General features: G+C 49.5%; 3 pseudogenes; all 3 read right to left on the bottom strand.

Annotated features, from left to right (window-relative positions):
• Window positions 1-338: 338 nt before the first annotated feature.
• LOC117185957 lies at window positions 339-6,063 on the bottom strand (annotated as a pseudogene).
• Window positions 6,064-8,703: 2,640 nt separating this feature from the next.
• On the bottom strand, window positions 8,704-12,904 carry LOC117192309 (annotated as a pseudogene).
• Window positions 12,905-12,988: 84 nt separating this feature from the next.
• On the bottom strand, window positions 12,989-19,157 carry LOC117192308 (annotated as a pseudogene).
• Between the last annotated feature and the right edge of the window lie 1,671 nt (window positions 19,158-20,828).

Below are 20,828 nucleotides of genomic sequence, written 5' to 3'. Positions count from 1 at the left end.
ACAAACAAGCAGTCAAGACACACAAACGCACGTACTCTCCCAGGTCCGTGCTCCATGAATGCTGTGAACGAACTGAATTCGAATCGAAAATTGGTATTGGCCGGCAGCTAGATGGAGCCGCCGAGCATGGGGAGGGAAGTACACGAGGGAGTCATATGGAGCCCCCAACAGCCGAATGGCTCAGCTTCGTGTACTTTCGTATCTTTCGCTGCAAAGCAAACGAATGTAATGTAGAATATATGTACATACTCGTACTCGCATGTACATAGATAGGATGTAGGATGTAAAGATTGATGTATGTATAAATCGAGTGACATGTGGAAAGAATAGAGAAAATATATTATATTAAGATGTCTGTTTTGTATTTGTAAACTTGATTTATCAGAACAGAATAATACATAAACACCACAAACAACACACTTAGAAACATCGATTGACTATAGCATACGGTAATACAAGGTCGCAGACCCCGACATCGGTTAGTAAATATATAAATATTTGTTATTGTCATTGTTTCAGATGGATATTCTGGAATAGATGTGTGTGGCTACCTAAGTACACTATGACTGTAAGTACAAATGCCGCTACAGCACCCGATCCTGATCGAGGGAGCCAAAGTGGGTCTGCTAGGATGCATTGCATGGGGATCTCTAATGGGATGTTTGGTTTATTAACAATTAAAGTAGGCGATCAGCGCTCCTCTTCGACTGGCGGGCGAGCTGATACGGGAACTCTAGGGCTCTAAACTAAGTCTTCGTAAAAACTAAATGGTTGTGCGCATAGTTTAGACACAGGCAATCGAGAGCGAAGGAGAGATTCTACGGGTATCCGGTGGGCACCGGACGATCTCTGGCTGCCTAGAGACCCGGCTTGGTCTTGTCATCGCTGGCGATGCTTACTGTACTGCCCGTCTCCGAGGGCGCCGGGCTGGAGAGGCCCGATCCAGACTCTGTGGGAATGGGGCTGGTGTTGGGACTGCGATCGAGATCGCTGGTGCTGCACAGTTCTTGAAATGTTTGATTGCAATTGGTTATATCTTGAGTTGGCTTCGGGGGCATCGCTGCCGTCACTCTTTAAACTGAACTGACCTCATCCGCCTCGGTTTTGGTGGTCACCGCCTCCGGTGTGCACTCTGGGGCTGCAACGGTCTTCTCGGCCCAGGACTTTAGGTACTCGACCACGTCCGAGTGGCCAAAGTTCTCGGCCTCATCGACGGGCAGGTTGCCCCACCGATCCTTGGGGTTGTGCGGCACGTGGCACTGCTCCAGCAGGAACTTGACGCACTCCAGGTGGCCCTCCGAGGAGGCTAAGTGCAGGGCGGTGCGTCCGTCGTAGTCTGCCAGGGTGATGTCCATGCCGGACAGTCGGTGCCGGCGCAGAGCCGTTACATCGCCGCTGGCCGCCGAAAAGAGTAGGTTGACAATGGACAGGCCCTTGGTCTCGTAGCGGTGCTTGCGCGGATCCTTCTTGTTGGACAGATGCTTCAGGTTGTCGTAGCGATGGAAGTTGAACATGTTGACCAGCTCTTCGCAGAACTGCACGCCCCGCACTGTGTTTCCCAAGTCGTCGAGTGGCGGCGACCAGGCGAAGATGCCCATTACGTTGGGGATGACCAGCAACATGCCACCGCTGACGGCAGACTTGGCCGGCAGGCCCACCTTGAAGGTAAACTGGCCCGAGTAGTCGTACGTGCCGCAGGAGTGCATGATCGAGAGCACATCGCGGATGACCTCTGGCCGGAAAACCTTCTCCTCGGTGGTGGGGCAGATGCCGCCGTTGGCCATGCTGGCTGCAATCACGGACATCGCCTCGCAGTTGGTCTCCATGGCGCAGCACTGGAAATAGTAGTCCATCACCTCCTTCAGATTGGTCCGCTTGGGGAAGCACTTGTTCTCCCGCATATAGAAGCCGAGGGCATAGTTGCGGTCAGCAGCCTCTCGCTCCGACAGGAACACGGCATTGTTGAAGCCGATGTACTCTCCGCCGGACAAGCGCTTGAACCAGGACTTGGTGTAGTCGAAGATCTCGGCCGAGGTCATGTCAGGCTTGACCAGTGCGTTCATTAGGGAGCAGGTAAGGATGGCACCGGCATTGATCATGGGATTGTGTGGCTTCTCTGTAGATGGAAACAATTAGTTTAGCTTGAGAGCGTTCTCCACAAGGAGTGCCACTTACTGTTCTGGTCCAGGACCAGCTCATTAAAGTTCCTGCCGCTGGGCTCCTGTCCCACGTAAGGGTGCACCACCTTCGGACCGAGCTTCTCCATGGCGATGGCATAGGTAAGCGGTTTACTGCAACTTTGCAATGTGAACGGTTCCTCCACATCGCCGATGGAGAAGCGCTGTCCGTCGACGGTGCAGATGCTCACGCCCCACGATTCGGGACAGTAGCGAGTCAGCTGCGGAATGTAGTCAGCGATTGCCCAGGGTGTTGGTCTTGCACCGACAGTAGATCTCCTCGATGTCCTTGACGAAGCTCGAGAAGTCGGGGATGATGAACTGCTGTCGGAATGCCTACGCAATCAGTACGATATTGGGAGCCACCACGCTGAGGACAATAAAGATTAGTCAGCGGATCAGTTCTCGGGAGCTCCTTTAAGGGCACTGTGTATCTACTTACGCCTTAAAGGTCTCCCGGTTGAGGTGCTGCGTCTCGGCCGAGGATCCCGTCTCGTAGTTGTTCAGCTTGTGTACTTTCTTGAGGTTGGCCATCAGCTCGCACACCCGTGGATCATTCCGCCTGATGCCGGTGGTCTTCAGTCCGTTCAGGAACTTGCCCATCGAGATCAGGCCGGTCTCCTCGCTGGCAAACATATCGAACAGCACATCCTCGGCATTGCGCTGCTCCTGCTCCCGATGGCTGTGGGGATGGAGAGAGGAAAGAGTCGGTTAACGGTTAGAAAATTAGCGGAATGGTTTCCCCCGCCAAGCTGTGCAAACCACAAAGCAATTGAATTTTAGGGCACCTGCTAATTGAGGTTCGTACCCTCCCCACACACGGGCGACCACGGATCTCCGACTTTTAGCATGCGTATGTCGAAAAGCAAAGTAAAATTCCAACACAAAAAAAACCGAAAAGATCGAGGAATCCGACTTTAAGATACCCAATACTTTGGATTGGATTAAAAATCACTGGGTTCTGGGGTATTCCTAGACATAGACAGACCGATGCATATACCCTACGAGTACTGCGTTTAGGGACAACATCAGATTCAATCTCAACCATTAAGGCATGGGAGCAGATATTCAATCTGCTGTGGCGCTGGAAGCCAGGTGCTAATTTTCCCACAGACAGACATCCATTGCAGCAACGTGCTGTTCTGGTCGAAAACTGCACGAATCCAGTAGGGAGTATTTATAGATTTTTGCCAATGTTTTTTTCATGGGTAATTGATTAATTTTTGGAACTGTCAATTCATGGAAATTAATATTTTCTGCAGACTTTCAATCAACTTCAATTTGGTCGAGTTGCGCTTGATTGAGCGATCGTCGGGCTCAGGGCTTTGACTGGGAGGATCGCACGGGATGGGATGGAGTCAAATCTAAGTCAAATACTACAGTGGAGGAGGAGGGGAAGGAGGAGGAGGAGCGCAATAAACTTGATTACTCACGGCCGCATCGAATAGTGGCGTCGCTGATTGCTAAAAGAGTGAAACAGGATGATCAGAGTGTAATCGTTATAGAGATACAGATAGAATAGGTCAATCAACGCAATTTTCGATTGTTCGTGTCAGGGGGTGTGTTGGAGATTGGTGGGTGGGGTGTGTGTTTTTGCTTGCACAATCTATTTTTATGATCCACTCAACAACTGTGTACATAACGCGACGATTCTGCAGGGAGATGCCCTCGATAATCTCTTCGATGATGGCCGCCGTCTCTGTGCTTTCCTGCTCTTTGCCACGCCTGTACGTCTCCTCGCGCTCCTTGCTGGCCTCCCCGTCCTCGCTCTGGCGCTTCAGCTCCTGGAGCACTTCAGCCACTTCCTTGCTCTTCACCATGCTGCCGTATACCTGTTATTACTTATCTGGAGAGTAGCTATCTTTTTGTGAACCTGTGGATCGCTCGAACCCGCTTCGCCTTGACTCGAGCGCTGAACTGTTGCAAGTTTAATGGGAACAACTGTAAGCGCGCCGGCATTTTATACATTATCGAAATGTGTGACTTTTGTTGGGTCTGTAGAGCACTTAGATGGAGAGGCGGTGCAAGGGAGCAGGAGGTTGGAACAGAGCAGGGGCACACCACATAGAGTCGAGCGAGCAGCAAGGTGCTAATTTCTAAATCATGTTATTACCAATAAAATAAATTAATTAACTCCTTTTTCTATATCTGTATAGATATAGATACAGACATTTTTTCCTACATATAGATGTGTGTTTTATAGCATTTATGGCATTATAATGGCTCTAAGGTTTGTCTGCCCCACTATGTGTGTACACACGCATGGTACGAGTCTATGGGCACGCCGGAACGATAAGAGGACATGACGCAGAGGAAACTTTGAGACGCCTCCGTCAAGCTGATAAGGCCCAAAGATGACGGGGGCGATGGTGCTGGTGGTGGGCACGTCTGAGGTGAGTCACATTTACCTGATATACTTCGTTATCACCTTGACAAAGGTCTCCTTTTGGCTGTTGGTGCACAGTCCGGCCACCATTTCGGCTATGATGCCCGCATCGATCAGATCCGCATCGTCCTGGATGCGTTTCGACCCATCAACGGGAGTCGGGGAAGCCGCCTGTGTCTCTACCTTTTCCTCCACCACTTTGGCGGCGTTCTCCTTGACCAGTTCGATCAGCTCCTCGCCAGTCATCGACTTAAGATCATCCACTATTCTTTGACGGATGACGTCCTTGAACTGGGCCGCCTCCTCGGCGGTGTAGCCGTCCATCGGGATTGGCGCCTGCTCCGTTGCATACTGCAACAGGCTCCAACTGCGATCGCCCATGCTCATCTGTGTGTCTGTGTTGTCCGTTCGGATACGACGATTCGATTCCTGCTCTCTGTACAAACTTGTGGCCCGTCATTCACGAAATGAGAGCGACCGGCGACCGGGCAATGGTTTTATAGTTCGGGCAACGCCAAAGTCTACACCAACATGAAAGAGTTGAGCGAATTTTATCTTCGTTTAATAAACGTATAATTTATTTGTATGCGCACGAGATTGCCGGCATTTCTTTGGACTTTTGCTCTTGCTGCTAATTGAGTCTGTAAACTGTTTTGGCTGCAGTTTTCAAAACAATATTTGGCCATCTATGAATAGCAATGCCAATTGCAGTGTGTTCTATAAATGGCAACCAACTAGGAGCTGTGACATCCGGCCTGGTACCCCAGAATCGCTAGCTCCGACTGTCTGTGGACGCAACTCATTTGAGCCACGTGGCATGGACAGGAGTAGGAGAAGGAGCAACAGCCCAGAGCAGCCAGCAACCAGCAACCAGAGCAGAGCAAGTGCGAATGAGTGATGCAAATATTTTGCGATTCTAACCGTTACTGAGTGAATGCATTCGGCAGGGTGCTTTGGCGTGGAGTGTGGCAGGGGTAGCAGGTTTGGTGGTGTGATAAGTGGCAAGTGATGCACTCGAAGCGGCTGATTACTTACAGTTTCGCATTCTCCTCGTTGCGTCCGGAGCTGGTGTCGTAGAAGGATAGCTTGCGGTTGGCAAACACCAGATTCATAAGCGGCGGAGCGCGCAGTTTCTTCTGAAAACCAAAAAGAAAATATATTACTACACATTTCATTTGGGTTTAGGTGTGTTTCGGTTCGGTTCGGGGTAGGAAAAGGAATGTCCCCAAGTCACGTACTCCTAGCTATTGCGAATTATACGACACGTACAAACATATTTAGGTTCAATTTTTAATGTACTTCTCTACTAAGTCGGGCAGAGAATACGGGAAAGACCTCATAAGCCAGAACCTTATATAGTCTCGGATTATATGCCAAGTACCTTAGCTTGTGTAATTGTAATAAAACTTCTTGCAAGGACACCTTTAGAGCATATCATACGCTTTTTCCTTGCCGTCCTCATAGATTTCATTAACTGCTTACTTCTCAGCTTTACATTTAATTTATTTGATAATTTGTTTAGTTAAAGTTCCAGGCCTACTAGCCAAGTGCTTTAACTACACTTTAATTATGTTGGTCAATATTTTATTCGCAACTAAATACTTCCTACTAATGCTATTGGCTTAGCCAACCCAAAGGCCGTATGACATCAGCGAAACAGACGACGCTTCCGCTTCTTCGACTTCTTAGGGGCAATTCGTTGATTAAATTGATTCCAATTTTTTCTTTTCGATATAACCGTCGTTGACGGTTGACGAAATATTTGACGCACAATTTGCACGGAAGTGCTCAGGCGCCAAAAAAAACAAAAAAGAGAGAGGAAATTTTGGGAAAATTTGAGAAATTATTCGTCCAAAGCTTTGCTCTCATTAAATTATAACCACATGTGAGTGGTGAAGGGGCTTGGTTCTTTGTTGTTGTGTCAGCTGAATATTTAATATATACATACATACGTACGCGAAAAATTCTAAGTAATATGTGCGTTTCGATGTGTGTGCTCATTTCTTCCATGGCAACGACACGTCGAAACAACCACAAAACCATTTCGGCGTCCGCTCGTGAGAGGCTAGCGATGGGACTGTGAGCGATCATATGGTTTATAGTATACCCAGTAATCTTTATTATATATATTTTATACTTGTATCTCATTTGGCAGGGGTTTGGCTTTAGCTTTTATAAGCCGATCTACCGGAAATTATCCCAATCGTATAGGTTTTACAGCCAGAAAACGTATAATATATCTCAGGATTTATAGCCATTGATTTCACGTCTTATCCTGTCATTGTCAATGTAGTTGTTGCACCTGCTGGTTCTCAGTATCATTTTGCCCGAAGAGTACAAGAGATAATTCCGACCAGCAGGTATTCTAAAGTCCGAATATCGTCTATACCGTTCCAAACTGTTTATTGTTCGGTTGCTATGCAACGCTCACGTTTATTCAAATTATTTTTGGGTGACACTTTCGCGTGATTTTGACATGCTCAGATTTTGTGGGGGAATGGAATAAGTGATTCATGTGGCGTGTACCAAAGATTTCCGATTACGAGCGTGAAAGAATAATTTAGAGCAGATTTCCTGCGACCACGATTATTCCCAATCAGTTTCAATGTCTCGGTCAGCGTCTGGGGCCGGCCCGCCGTCTGGCGACTGACATTTTAATTGCTCTGTTGACAACTCCAAACTGTTTGGTGCTCCACATGTGAGAGAGAACTGGTTGCTGAATGAATGAATGAATCGAGAAGGAAGGAAGGACGAGTAGTCTTTGTGTGTCACTTGATTTGCACCTGATTAGCGCGTAATCAAAAATCGTCACGATAATTTCACAATTTTTTGGCCCAGACCGTCTGGTACTCATGTGATAAGATACAAGGAGATACAAAAAGCTATACTGTGGGAGTGCGGGCGAATGGGCTGGGCTTTTTATCTAGCGGAGGGATTGCGCCAATCACGGTGCGGTGTGTGGTTCACGGTTATCTAATTAAACTAAATCCCGGCGACAGGGCGCTATCTTTATTGCCGGCTACCAGGAATACGACGTTGTCAGATTTTTCGTAATGAAAGAACTTCCAGGCCAGAGCAGAGTCCATGGCATGCTCGTAATACATCTGGGCGATTTCTGGCGAACCATACCGTACTGTATTCTTGTTGAATTTCCAAAAATCTATTTTCAGATGTGTGCAAATTGTTTGCTTTTCTGCTGGGAAAGTGCCCACCTAGGGGATTCTTGGGATTTGATTGTGGTGCAGATTCACTCGAGCTATCACATGTAAAAATCAATAGGAAAGCGATTCATGGCCTGTCCCAAATGTGCGAGACGAGACACTTTCATCCTCCCCTAGATTTTCTGGTCAGCTGTGCCGTTCGCTCACACCTCGGACTCACCTCAGTAGTTATTTTCTACTTCACCTGCTGGCCCGTATGGCCAAACTTGACGCGATTCAGCAGGTTCGACTCCCCAGGAGAGTGGACATCAGTCGGTTCTGCCGCGGCCAGTTCCACAGACAATGCCTTTGAGCGTTTCGCCAGGCCCAGGCCCAGGCCAGCGGTGGCTGCCTGCTCCGTGTGGCTCCTTAGGAAGCGAAGTTTGTGGCTTGCTAGAGCGGGAACACCTTTGAACATTATCACAAGCACTTATTATTCCTCTGTTTTGTATGCACTTTCTCAATGCGAAGTCAGTCAGCCTCAACGGTGGTGTGGCTGGAGTCTATAAACCTTTCGAACGCGTAATTCTGGCTAATCTGCTATGCTCTGTGCGTGTCCGCTTCTGCACATGCGTTCTTTCTCTTTGGGCGACTCGAAAGGAACTTAAAAGCCAAACAGCAACAGCGGCAGTTGGCAGAAAAAACTTATAATCAGCCTCAGTCTGCTGCTGCCACCGGCAACAGCAGAAGCAGCGACAGCGGCAGCAGAGGTAGCCACTTCTTTGGGCTGTGAGCAAGCGGAAAAGAGAGAACTCTAACCGGGAACAAGAGCCACCAACAAGAGAGATACACGGCATGGGTGGCATTTCCAGCGAGCTCTCTCTCTCTCTCTCTTTCTGTCTGTTAGCACGTGCTCGTTCGTCAATGACGTTGCCTGGGGGCTCGTCTACGTTTGGCATTTGTCATGGCCATGACGTCACTCGCATACTAGTGTGAAATGTATGCATGTGTGGAAACTTTATTAAAATTATCTGCAAATGCTCGAGAAACAGGAGGAAAGATGGATCATTCACTGCTCAGTATCACAACATAGAGCAGCGACATCAGCTTGAGGTAGTCCTCCTCAACCAGCTGCACCTGGGACTGCTCACAGAAGCCGGGCTCCATCGGAGGGGGAAAGTACTGCACTTCTATAGCGGCAAGATCATCCAACACGTAGTTGTCACCCGGATACAGGCGCTTTCTGCTGCCCAAGTCACCTGCCGGATCATTGGAGCGGGGTGTGGACGAGGTGTCCATGTGCTGGGCGGCAGGCGGACCGTGCTCCGCTCCTATTGGGCTCAGGTCGCGCGTCATGTCAAAGTTATTCGTGCCAGCAGACGGAGTGCGATGCTGCTGCTGTAGATGAAGCCGTCGCACTACATTCACCCGCAGCTCGTTTGTAGGGCCGGTGTTGGTGCGACGAAAAACATCGGAACAACTCCGAGTCGGATCCAGAAAATTCAGCTTGAATAGCCCGTGCTTGCGGCGCAGTCAGAGGGAACGCGAGTCGCGACTGTCTGCGATCACCTTGCGACGCACGAACTCATGGAAGCAGAGAAGATTGCTATTGATGTCTCGCCGCACAATCTGTTTCCAGCGCGGCTCCAGATTTGTGGACCGAATTATGTAAATGCCCTGCGACGCCACGAACATGAGCAAGTGCTCCAGTGCCAGCAGGCAGAGTTGGCTATCCATGTTCGAGAGCAGCTCGCTGGCGGGACAACTGACGGATACAATCGAGGTGCTCGATATTGTCTTGGAGAAAGTTCGGTTGGTCTGGAGTAGTGATGCGCTTTCGTTGTCCGCAGCCTCCCCACCATCCCCATCCTGGCTAACATTGGGCAGGGTGTTGAGGGGCACCTTGCTGAAGCCATGATTTTGCTGTGGATTCAAAGAGATCATTTATCTATTCGTAATAAGTACACGGGCAGCATACCATATTCAGGGCCTTCACATAAATGCTGACCATATTCAGGATCATGGTAAAGGTTAACGTTACATTTTGCTCGCTCATCTTAGGAGCTCCGAACTTTACGTCGAGTAGCGGTGACCATTTGCTCGGCTCGTAGACACTGGAGCAGATTAGTTCCATCAAATCGTTGTAGGCGCAAATGAGGTCATCGTCAATTACAATAGCCGCGGTGCTGCGTAGGATCTCCAGTTGGCAGTGTCTCCCTGCCAAGAGACACTTCAGATTGCGCTGTTGGTGGAACAGGGTGGCACAGCAGGGCTTGCATCGCACGCTACGGGCAGAGAAAATTGGTAAAATTATTTACTGAATGACTTTCAATACTCTTTTACCATTATATTCATAAGTGACGTTTTGTTTTGCTGCGCACATTCCATGTGGTGCTCCATCAGGCTGGCCACCAGGGAAACGGCGGCCTTGATCAGCTGCATGGCAGCCGGCTCCAGCGACTGCTTGCTCAGCAGCATGGCGTCCACCAGATAGACGTCGTGTATGTCCACAAATTGAAGAGCATTTTTCAGGAAGCAACCCTTATGTTTTTCGTAGATGATGTTTACGAGCTCAATGCGCCGGGCATAGACGGGCCACCAATGCTCCGGGGTCCAGCAATCCGCATCAGCCTTGGGCTTGTTGAACTCGTATTTGGCCTGGACGAGTTCGGGCGGCGGCTGAAGGCTAAGCCACAAATATTCGCCGATATCGCAGTGCAGAAACTCCACGGAGCAGTGGCTCTTGGCGAACACGATGAGGACGTCCAGCAGGTGGACGGTGAGCACTTGTTTGTTGTGCAGCCGCAGAGTGTGGGCGATGCAGCGCAGAAGGCGTTGAAATAGCCGGACGGACACAAAGGGCAGGTCCCAGTTTGCGGGTCCTTCGCTGTTGACTATAGTGGCCACGGTCTTGAGCAGATTGAGGCACAGAATCAAAGAGTTGGTGGTGCTGTCGGTGCTGTCCGTATTTTCCACCGACTGCCTCCTATCCAGATTGACCGAGTTCTCCATGCTCTGCAACTCGGTACAGATGATGCTGACCACAGAGTTGAGGAAACTCAGGGATATGGCCGAATCGTGGATGAGCAGAATCGTGTAGAGATGGGCGCTCTTGATGATGATGGCCAGACAGGCCTCCTTGGCACGCACGTGCAGGTCTTCATAGCAGGAGCAGATGCGGCTCATCAGCTGCAGCATATGCTCCATCAGCTCCCGGTCCTCCTTGTCACTGTTCGTGTACGAGTGGTTCAGCTTCAGAAGAATGAAGACATACAGCTCTGCGAGCATTATAAACGGACGCATGTCCTCCAGATAGTGCGAACGATCGACCAACACGGCCAGGCACTTTTTGGCCATCAGCTTGAATTGTGGCTCCGGGATGCTCATGAGCTTTGGCTGCTTTTTCAGCATTATGATAATCAGATCCTTGAACGACTGCAGGCAGCAAATCCAATCAGGCAGCTCATCGGAGCTCGAGTTGGCAACGGCGGGAGCCTTGGGTATGTCGAATACATAGTTGAGCCACTCTCCGAAGTGTTTTATCTCAAAGAACTTGGTCAGCACATCTTTGAGAGCGGCATTCTCTCCGTTGCACTTGTAGACTTCGATGGACACAATGTTGAGGATCTGGGTGTGGACGCGGATATTCGGCTCGAATTGGCAGAGCAGCGGCGAGCAGAGCCTTTGCCAGAATTTCGACTCTTTCAGCAAATCATTGAAAAGCATCTGGAGGTTGTGCTTCCACAGTGAGTGGAAGATGTTCATGATTTTTTTGGGGAGCGCCTGTTGTATGGTGAGCGGCTCCTGCTCGAGTGCATCGAGGAGCTCCTTCATGTACGTGACAATGCTCTCGCCAATGGTCGGCTGACACTCCTTGCCGAAAAACGAGCGCGAGCACTTGTCCTGGCCTTAGTTGACTTTGAAGAAGGCCTCGGTCACGCCCGGCTGCTTTGCAATTCAGGCATCCACCAGCTCCAGAATGGCTATCTTGATCGAATCGCTCTCCAGCTCGTCCGGCAGCTTCTGTATAAAGGTCAGCCTGATCTGGTCGGGCTCCATGTCGAGACAAGCCAGCAGCGACATGTTAAACTCCAAGGCAATGCGCTTCAGCAGACGACACGACAGGATGGGCAGCCATCTGTCGAAAATGTTACTCATATAACTACACACAGTCGGAATGATACGCAGCGTGTCCCTCTGCTTGGGCTGGGTGTATATCAAGGCTTCTAGCGGGGAGAGCGATTCGCGACCGCCATACACCGAACCCTTCAGTCGCAACAACTGCATCTGCATCAAAAATCTATTTTCAGATGTGTGCAAATTGTTTGCTTTTCTGCTGGGAAAGTGCCCACCTAGGGGATTCTTGGGATTTGATTGTGGTGCGGTGCAGATTCAATCGAGCTATCATATGTAAAAATCAATAGGAACGCGATTCATGGCCTGTCCCAAATGTGCGAGACGAGACACTTTCATCATCCCCTAGATTTTCTGGTCAGCTGTGCCGTTCGCTCACACCTCGGACTCACCTCAGTAGTTATTTTCTACTTCACCTGCTGGCCCGTATGGCCAAACTTGACGCGATTCAGCAGGTTCGACTCCCCAGGAGAGTGGACATCAGTCGGTTCTGCCGCGGCCAGTTCCACAGACAATGCCTTTGAGCGTTTCGCCAGGCCCAGGCCCAGGCCAGCGGTGGCTGCCTGCTCCGTGTGGCTCCTTAGGAAGCGAAGTTTGTGGCTTGCTAGAGCGGGAACACCTTTGAACATTATCACAAGCACTTATTATTCCTCTGTTTTGTATGCACTTTCTCAATGCGAAGTCAGTCAGCCTCAACGGTGGTGTGGCTGGAGTCTATAAACCTTTCGAACGCGTAATTCTGGCTAATCTGCTATGCTCTGTGCGTGTCCGCTTCTGCACATGCGTTCTTTCTCTTTGGGCGACTCGAAAGGAACTTAAAAGCCAAACAGCAACAGCGGCAGTTGGCAGAAAAAACTTATAATCAGCCTCAGTCTGCTGCTGCCACCGGCAACAGCAGAAGCAGCGACAGCGGCAGCAGAGGTAGCCACTTCTTTGGGCTGTGAGCAAGCGGAAAAGAGAGAACTCTAACCGGGAACAAGAGCCACCAACAAGAGAGATACACGGCATGGGTGGCATTTCCAGCGAGCTCTCTCTCTCTCTCTCTTTCTGTCTGTTAGCACGTGCTCGTTCGTCAATGACGTTGCCTGGGGGCTCGTCTACGTTTGGCATTTGTCATGGCCATGACGTCACTCGCATACTAGTGTGAAATGTATGCATGTGTGGAAACTTTATTAAAATTATCTGCAAATGCTCGAGAAACAGGAGGAAAGATGGATCATTCACTGCTCAGTATCACAACATAGAGCAGCGACATCAGCTTGAGGTAGTCCTCCTCAACCAGCTGCACCTGGGACTGCTCACAGAAGCCGGGCTCCATCGGAGGGGGAAAGTACTGCACTTCTATAGCGGCAAGATCATCCAACACGTAGTTGTCACCCGGATACAGGCGCTTTCTGCTGCCCAAGTCACCTGCCGGATCATTGGAGCGGGGTGTGGACGAGGTGTCCATGTGCTGGGCGGCAGGCGGACCGTGCTCCGCTCCTATTGGGCTCAGGTCGCGCGTCATGTCAAAGTTATTCGTGCCAGCAGACGGAGTGCGATGCTGCTGCTGTAGATGAAGCCGTCGCACTACATTCACCCGCAGCTCGCTTGTAGGGCCGGTGTTGGTGCGACGAAAAACATCGGAACAACTCCGAGTCGGATCCAGAAAATTCAGCTTGAATAGCCCGTGCTTGCGGCGCAGCCAGAGGGAACGCGAGTCGCGACTGTCTGCGATCACCTTGCGACGCACGAACTCATGGAAGCAGAGAAGATTGCTATTGATGTCTCGCCGCACAATCTGTTTCCAGCGCGGCTCCAGATTTGTGGACCGAATTATGTAAATGCCCTGCGACGCCACGAACATGAGCAAGTGCTCCAGTGCCAGCAGGCAGAGTTGGCTATCCATGTTCGAGAGCAGCTCGCTGGCGGGACAACTGACGGATACAATCGAGGTGCTCGATATTGTCTTGGAGAAAGTTCGGTTGGTCTGGAGTAGTGATGCGCTTTCGTTGTCCGCAGCCTCCCCACCATCCCCATCCTGGCTAACATTGGGCAGGGTGTTGAGGGGCACCTCGCTGAAGCCATGATTTTGCTGTGGATTCAAAGAGATCATTTATCTATTCGTAATAAGTACACGGGCAGCATACCATATTCAGGGCCTTCACATAAATGCTGACCATATTCAGGATCATGGTAAAGGTTAACGTTACATTTTGCTCGCTCATCTTAGGAGCTCCGAACTTTACGTCGAGTAGCGGTGACCATTTGCTCGGCTCGTAGACACTGGAGCAGATTAGTTCCATCAAATCGGTGCTAAATTTGAGCAGCGACTTTGTACAGTAGATGATGATGTCTGTAAGGCTATTCGTGTGCAAAAAACGAGATATATATATTAGCCAAATCCGGGGCCACAACCACAAACAATCACAACTCACTCGTTGCAGGCGCAAATGAGGTCATCGTCAATTACAATAGCCGCGGTGCTGCGTAGGATCTCCAGTTTTCAGTGTCTCCCTGCCAAGAGACACTTCAGATTGCGCTGTTGGTGGAACAGGGTGGATACGTGGCACAGCAGAGAAAATTGTTAAAATTATTTACTGAATGACTTTCAATACTCTCTTACCATTATATTCATAAGTGACGTTTTGTTTTGCTGCGCCCATTCCATGTGGTGCTCCATCAGGCTGGCCACCAGTGAAACGGCGGCCTTGATCAGCTGCATGGCAGCCGGCTCCAGCGACTGCTTGCTCAGCAGCATGGCGTCCACCAGATAGACGTCGTGTATGTCCAAAAATTGAAGAGCATTTTTCAGGAAGCAACCCTTATGTTTTTCGTAGATGATGTTTACGAGCTCAATGCCCCGGGCATAGACAGGCCACCAATGCTCCGGGGTCCAGCAATCCGCATCAGCCTTGGGCTTGTTGAACTCGTATTTGGCCTGGACGAGTTCGGGCGGCGGCTGAAGGCTAAGCCACAAGTATTCGCCGATATCGCAGTGCAGAAACTCCACGGAGCAGTGGCTCTTGGCGAACACGATGAGGACGTCCAGCAGGTGGACGGTGAGCACTTGTTTGTTGTGCAGCGGCAGAGTGTGGGCGATGCAGCGCAGAAGGCGGTTAAATAGCCGGACGGACACAAAGGGCAGGTCCCAGTTTCCGGGTCCTTCGCTGTTGAATATAGTGGCCACGGTCTTGAGCAGATTGACGCACAGAATCAAAGAGTTGGTGGTGCTGTCGGTGCTGTCCGTATTTCCCACCGACTGCCTCCTATCCAGATTGACCGAGTTCTCCATGCTCTGCAACTCGGTACAGATGATGCTGACCACAGAGTTGAGGAAACTCAGGGATATGGCCGAATCGTGGATGAGCAGAATCGTGTAGAGATGGGCGCTCTTGATGATGATGGCCAGACAGGCCTCCTTGGCACGCACGTGCAGGTCTTCATAGCAGGAGCAGATGCGGCTCATCAGCTGCAGCAAATGCTCCATCAGCTCCCGGTCCTCCTTCTCACTGTTCGTGTACGAGTGGTTCAGCTTCAGAAGAATGAAGACATACAGCTCTGCGAGCATTATAAACGGACGCATGTCCTCCAGATAGTGCGAACGATCGACCAACACGGCCAGGCACTTTTTGGCCATCAGCTTGAATTGTGGCTCCGGGATGCTCATGAGCTTTGGCTGCTTTTTCAGCATTATGATAATCAGATCCTTGAACGACTGCAGGCAGCAAATCCAATCAGGCAGCTCATCGGAGCTCGAGTTGGCAACGGCGGGAGCTTTGGGTATGTCGAATACATAGTTGAGCCACTCTCCGAAGTGTTTTATCTCAATGAACTTGGTCAGCACATCTTTGAGAGCGGCATTCTCTCCGTTGCACGTGTAGACTTCGATGGACACAATGTTGAGGATCTGGGTGTGGACGCGGATATTCGGCTCGAATTGGCAGAGCAGCGGCGAGCAGAGCCTTTGCCAGAATTTCGACTCTTTCAGCAAATCATTGACCAGCATCTGGAGGTTGTGCTTCCACAGTGAGTGGAAGATGTTCATGATCTTTCTGGGGAGCGCCTGTTGCATGGTGAGCGGCTCCTGCTCGAGTGCATCGAGGAACTCCTTCATGTACGTGACAATGCTCTCGCCAATGGTCGGCTGACACTCCTTGCCGAAAAACGAGCGCGAGCACTTGTCCTGGCCGTAGTTGACTTTGAAAAAGGCCTCGGTCACGCCCGGCTGCTTTGCAATGCACGCATCCACCAGCTCCAGAATGGCTATCTTGATCGAATCGCTCTCCAGCTCGTCCGGCAGCTTCTGTTTAAAGGTCAGCCTGATCTGGTCGGGCTCCATGTCGAGACAAGCCAGCAGCGACATGTTAAACTCCAAGGCAATGCGCTTCAGCAGACGACACGACAGGATGGGCAGCCATCTGTCGAAAATGTTACTCATATAACTACACACAGTCGGAATGATACGCAGCGTGTCCCTCTGCTTGGGCTGGGTGTATATCAAGGCTTCTAGCGGGGAGAGCGATTCGTGACCGCCATACACCGAACCCTTCAGTCGCAACAACTGCATTAGAATGCGCATGGAGAGACGCACTAGCATCGTCAGGCCCTGCGACTGCTGCTGCATCCAGTTCGTTTCCAGTTCCATGGAGTTCTGCAAATAGGAGTTGCCTACGCCCACAAACCTAAATGAATTCCGAGTCAATAAAGTTGAATAAAGAGTCAAATCGAAGGAAACCCTCACCTGAGGAGAATCATGCCGTTCTCGAGATTCAGCAGCGAATAGATGCACACTTTGAGGAGGAGCTCGCGGTCCTCGCTCCTCGGAGTACTGCCGGTGCTGATTAGATCGAGAATGTCGCAGATGTAGCTGAAAATCTCGAAGTATATCTTGTTCTTGTCTTGATGCGACCGGAAGTGCCAAGCATGCACGTGGGGAAAGACATCGCGCAGCACGAAGATCAGGCCAGGGAGCTCCACCTGCATGTAGCGACTGCGCTTGAGCTTCGTATATGTGCGCAGAAAGCCCAGGTAGGAGAGCAGGAAGTCGTAGCGCTCGAGTTTCTTCTCCACATTGTCTATGATGCAGCCAAGAAAGCGCGCCTGGAAGCAGGCGGCACTGCAGCCAGCATAGAACTTGTAGTCTTCCACAGATCTATCAGAAATGCTGGGCAGGATGCCCAGGTTGCTTACGCGCGTGAATATCTCTTCGTCCACTAGCGGCAGCAGCGCCGTACAAACGTTGAGGCATGTGGACAATAGTCCCACTGGGGGGCACTGCACGGTCTTGAATTTGTTCAGAAGATCAATGCACATCTCGGTGGGATGCACCATCTCGGCACTGATGCCCTCAACCGATTGGGTGTGCTGCACTGCGCACTCCAGGAACTTCAGGCCGGTCTCCAAGCGACGAATGCGGTCGTTGCTCTCAAAGTCGCCGTGCAGATGGCCCGTCTCTTTCAGCAGGCAGTTCATCTCGTGGTGCAGGGCATCGAAGAAGTTTACTTGAGTGCGGAAATGCATGTAGCAACCGGACGGATGTTGTATGGCAGTGCAGCTGGTGCCCACGGGGATGTTAAAGTCTATGCCCGGATAGGGACTAACGCCGGCCGTCAATTCAAACTCATCCGTGTCCACTTCATTCAGTTTGTGTACTCTCTCGTCGAACATGAGCACCAGTATGGGCAAAGACTCCAGCTGTTTCTTGATCTAATTATTACACATACAATTAGGAAACTAGAACAAAAAAATACTGCACGGATGGCTTACATAGTTCCGTTGTCCCCCTTTGGTTAACGCCTGTCCCAGCTTGGCCAGATTCGTAAAGTCCAGGGGAAAGTTCTCCAACAGAGTTGTGTAGAGCGAGCGCGCCCCAGTATCTGCAAGCAAAAGGATAATTTCAATAGTATCCAAAAACTCAAATGCTAATACGAACCTTCACGAGTGCAGAAATCCTTGGCCAGCTGCGGCCACGACAAGAGCTCGTATAGCAGCTCGTAAATGCCCTCGTAGCGGGCACAGCTGCCGTCACCGTCGAAGAGGTCGCACAAGTACCCCACCTGGTTGTAAACGGCCTTGCGTACAATTCGTGACAGAAGACTGTCATCCGTGAACATCGGATGTGTGACAATCGAATGGAGCTCGACAAAACATTTAAGATCCACGGCGCGCTTGCCAAGGTGTCGGCATCGAAGCAAACTGGATGCATCATCGGCATCGTTGGTGCCTCGCAAACGCATTAACATCCAAAACAGGAGCAAGGGTCCATGCTCCTGGCGATGGTACATGCTGGTTATATCTACATCAAGGCTACCGACTAGTTTCTCAATGAGATCGTAGTTTTCGCGGGGCTCCTCGAAGTCCAAACACCTTAGAAGCAGCGCCATCTCCGAGTAGATGAGACTGCGCCTCAATTCCTGATGGAAGACATTACCCTCGTTCAGGCTTTTGTGCGTGCGACCAAAAGAGTGCTGCTTGAAAACCGAAAAGAGCCTTTTGATCTGTTCCAGCCCCATCGGCAAGTGCTCGGTCATCAGTAGGAGGATGTGCAGCACTTCTTTGGTCTCGCGAGAATTGCGCTCGGACCACGCCTTCAGACTGTCGGTGGAGTAAAAGCATTCGCCTGCCGTCAGCTTTCGCGGTGGCTGCTCATTGATCAGACTCTCCAGCTGATCGAAGTTCGAGTCCCACAGGCGAGTCAGCGTTATCTTATCCACTACTTCGCGGTACTCCTTGTGGTAGGGGTGGTTGGGCACACTGTAGAAAACGAGCAGGTTCTTCACAATCTTCAGCACAATCATGCGCTCCAGCGAGTAGTAGTGTACTATATCCGCCAGCAGCTTGGCCATAGACGTCTCTGTGGAAATCAGCTGGGTCAGCAGACTGGCGGAGCCGCGGTACTCTTGCGTGAGATAGTAACACAATATCTCCCAGCATTGTGCCGACTCGATGTTGAGCAAGTCTTGTAGGCGCTCTGTGAACGACAGCAGTTTCTCCTGCTTCTTATCCCTCAAAAGTGCTTCCAGCTGGACATCTGATGCACTCTTCGGCTTGAAGTGCAACACGCCGGCCTGCAGTTCACTGCACACACTCACCAGCTCCTCCCGCACTATGTCCCGGGGAGTTTCATGGTGGATGCCGGACACCATTTGCCAAAGGCGCTTCCAGTCTTTGCTGCAAGCGACAGTCGGGATTAATTGATTGTATCCGCCACTGAGGGTTATTAGGACTTACATGACATACTTTTCCACAATGGGCATTGTGTTTGATCTCGCTTAAAACTAAATTTTATAATTTAATAACAAAACACGCGCAATTTTGCAGAGTGTGACCGCGGATTTAATATACGGTCTGACTCCCAGAAATATACTGAATATACTTTCCTAGCTTCAAAATATACCGTTCATATACCGATTAAAAAAACGAACTTAGCCCCGCTTTGTTTAAACAAGTGAACGCTTGAATTAAACCGCGGAACAACATTCCCACGATATTCATGCGCTAAAATTCGTCCAGTTTCATCATTTTTGTGGAGTGTATTTCAATAAGTCCCAAATCAGACCCAAACACTTTGTAGCTTCAGCTTAGCGACTGGAAAATATTAAACTTTTTATTCAAATTTTTTTTTTTTGCTAAATATAGCCTTTTAGGAAAAGTATAAAAATGATTTTTATACCCGATACTCAAAATGAGTATTTGGGGTATATTAGATTTGTGGTGAAAATGGATGTGTGTAACGTCCAGAAGGAATCGTTTCCGACCCCATAAAGTATATATATTCTTGATCAGCATCAAGTCGATTGAGCCCTGTCTGTCTGTCCGTCTGTCCGTCCCTATTAGCGCCTAGTGCTCAAAGACTATAAGAGCTAGAGCAACGATGTTTTGGATCCAGACTTCTGTGATATGTCACTGCTACAAAAATATTTCAAAACTTCGCCCCGCCCACTTCCGCCCCCACAAAGGACAAAAATCTGTTGCATCCACAATATTGCAGATTCGAGAAAACTAAAAACGCTGAATCATAGATAACGACCATATCTATCAGATTGCTGAATGTGGATCAGATCAGATAATTTTTATAGCCAAAAGGGCAAATCAATTTGCACTGGCTACGCAGCGCCCGACGTCACGCTCAGACTGATTTTCTGTCTCTCTCGCACGCACTCTTTGTCGCGTCGTTTAATATTAGCTGCGTCTGCCGGAGGAGAGCCATACTGACTAAGTATCGGGTACAAATGTAGAGTTGCGGTGTACGCAGCAACTCACAACGTTCCCCCTCGTTTGATCTTTCTTTTGGTGCTTTAATTAATTAAGCGTCGTTTAAGGTATCATTTGTAAAAATATATGGATAAACGGCTAAAGTGTAGCCGTTTGACCAAACCTTCTAATTCGTCATTTTATCGTTTTACCGTTTACTGACAAATGTGCTATTAGTATTATTATACTGCTTTACATAGATATTAAATATAAATTTCCCTGTAAAACCCGGTAGAATAATCACATTTACTGTTCATGGGCGTTCAGTAGTTGTTATTTCAAACTTCCCTATGCCACAGTAGCGTTCAGGAACCTGTAATAACCCTTTGCGCACACTCATAGATGAACTTAGGCACAATATATTGTTTTGAGGAATACAATTTTTAGTTCTATGTTCAGTGATCGTGTCACTTCTCACCCATGGTGGTTGCGGTAGATTAATATTGCAGGATAGCACAAAAAAGGTATGTATCTTCGAGAAACTTGTCAGCCACGGCAGTATAGTATAATCCGAACGGACCGATACTGCCAGGATATCCAGGATTTAAAAGTTTGAATACTTTTCCTGGCAAAATATCTTGATATTGATCAACAACTATCGGTACTTGAGCTTTAATGTTCAGTGCTTGCTGAAGTATCAGAAGACAGCATTTGTGCAGACTCGATTTGACGACGCGAGAATTCAACTGAGGTGATGAGCCACTCACTCTCCCCATACATCTATGTGGTGGTTTGTGGTGAAAGTGGATGTGTGTA

The sequence above is a fragment of the Drosophila miranda genome (genome assembly GCF_003369915.1).
Source record: "Drosophila miranda strain MSH22 chromosome Y unlocalized genomic scaffold, D.miranda_PacBio2.1 Contig_Y2_pilon, whole genome shotgun sequence".
Taxonomy (NCBI): Eukaryota; Metazoa; Arthropoda; class Insecta; order Diptera; family Drosophilidae; genus Drosophila; species Drosophila miranda.
This window is presented reverse-complemented; position numbering and strand designations above follow the sequence as displayed.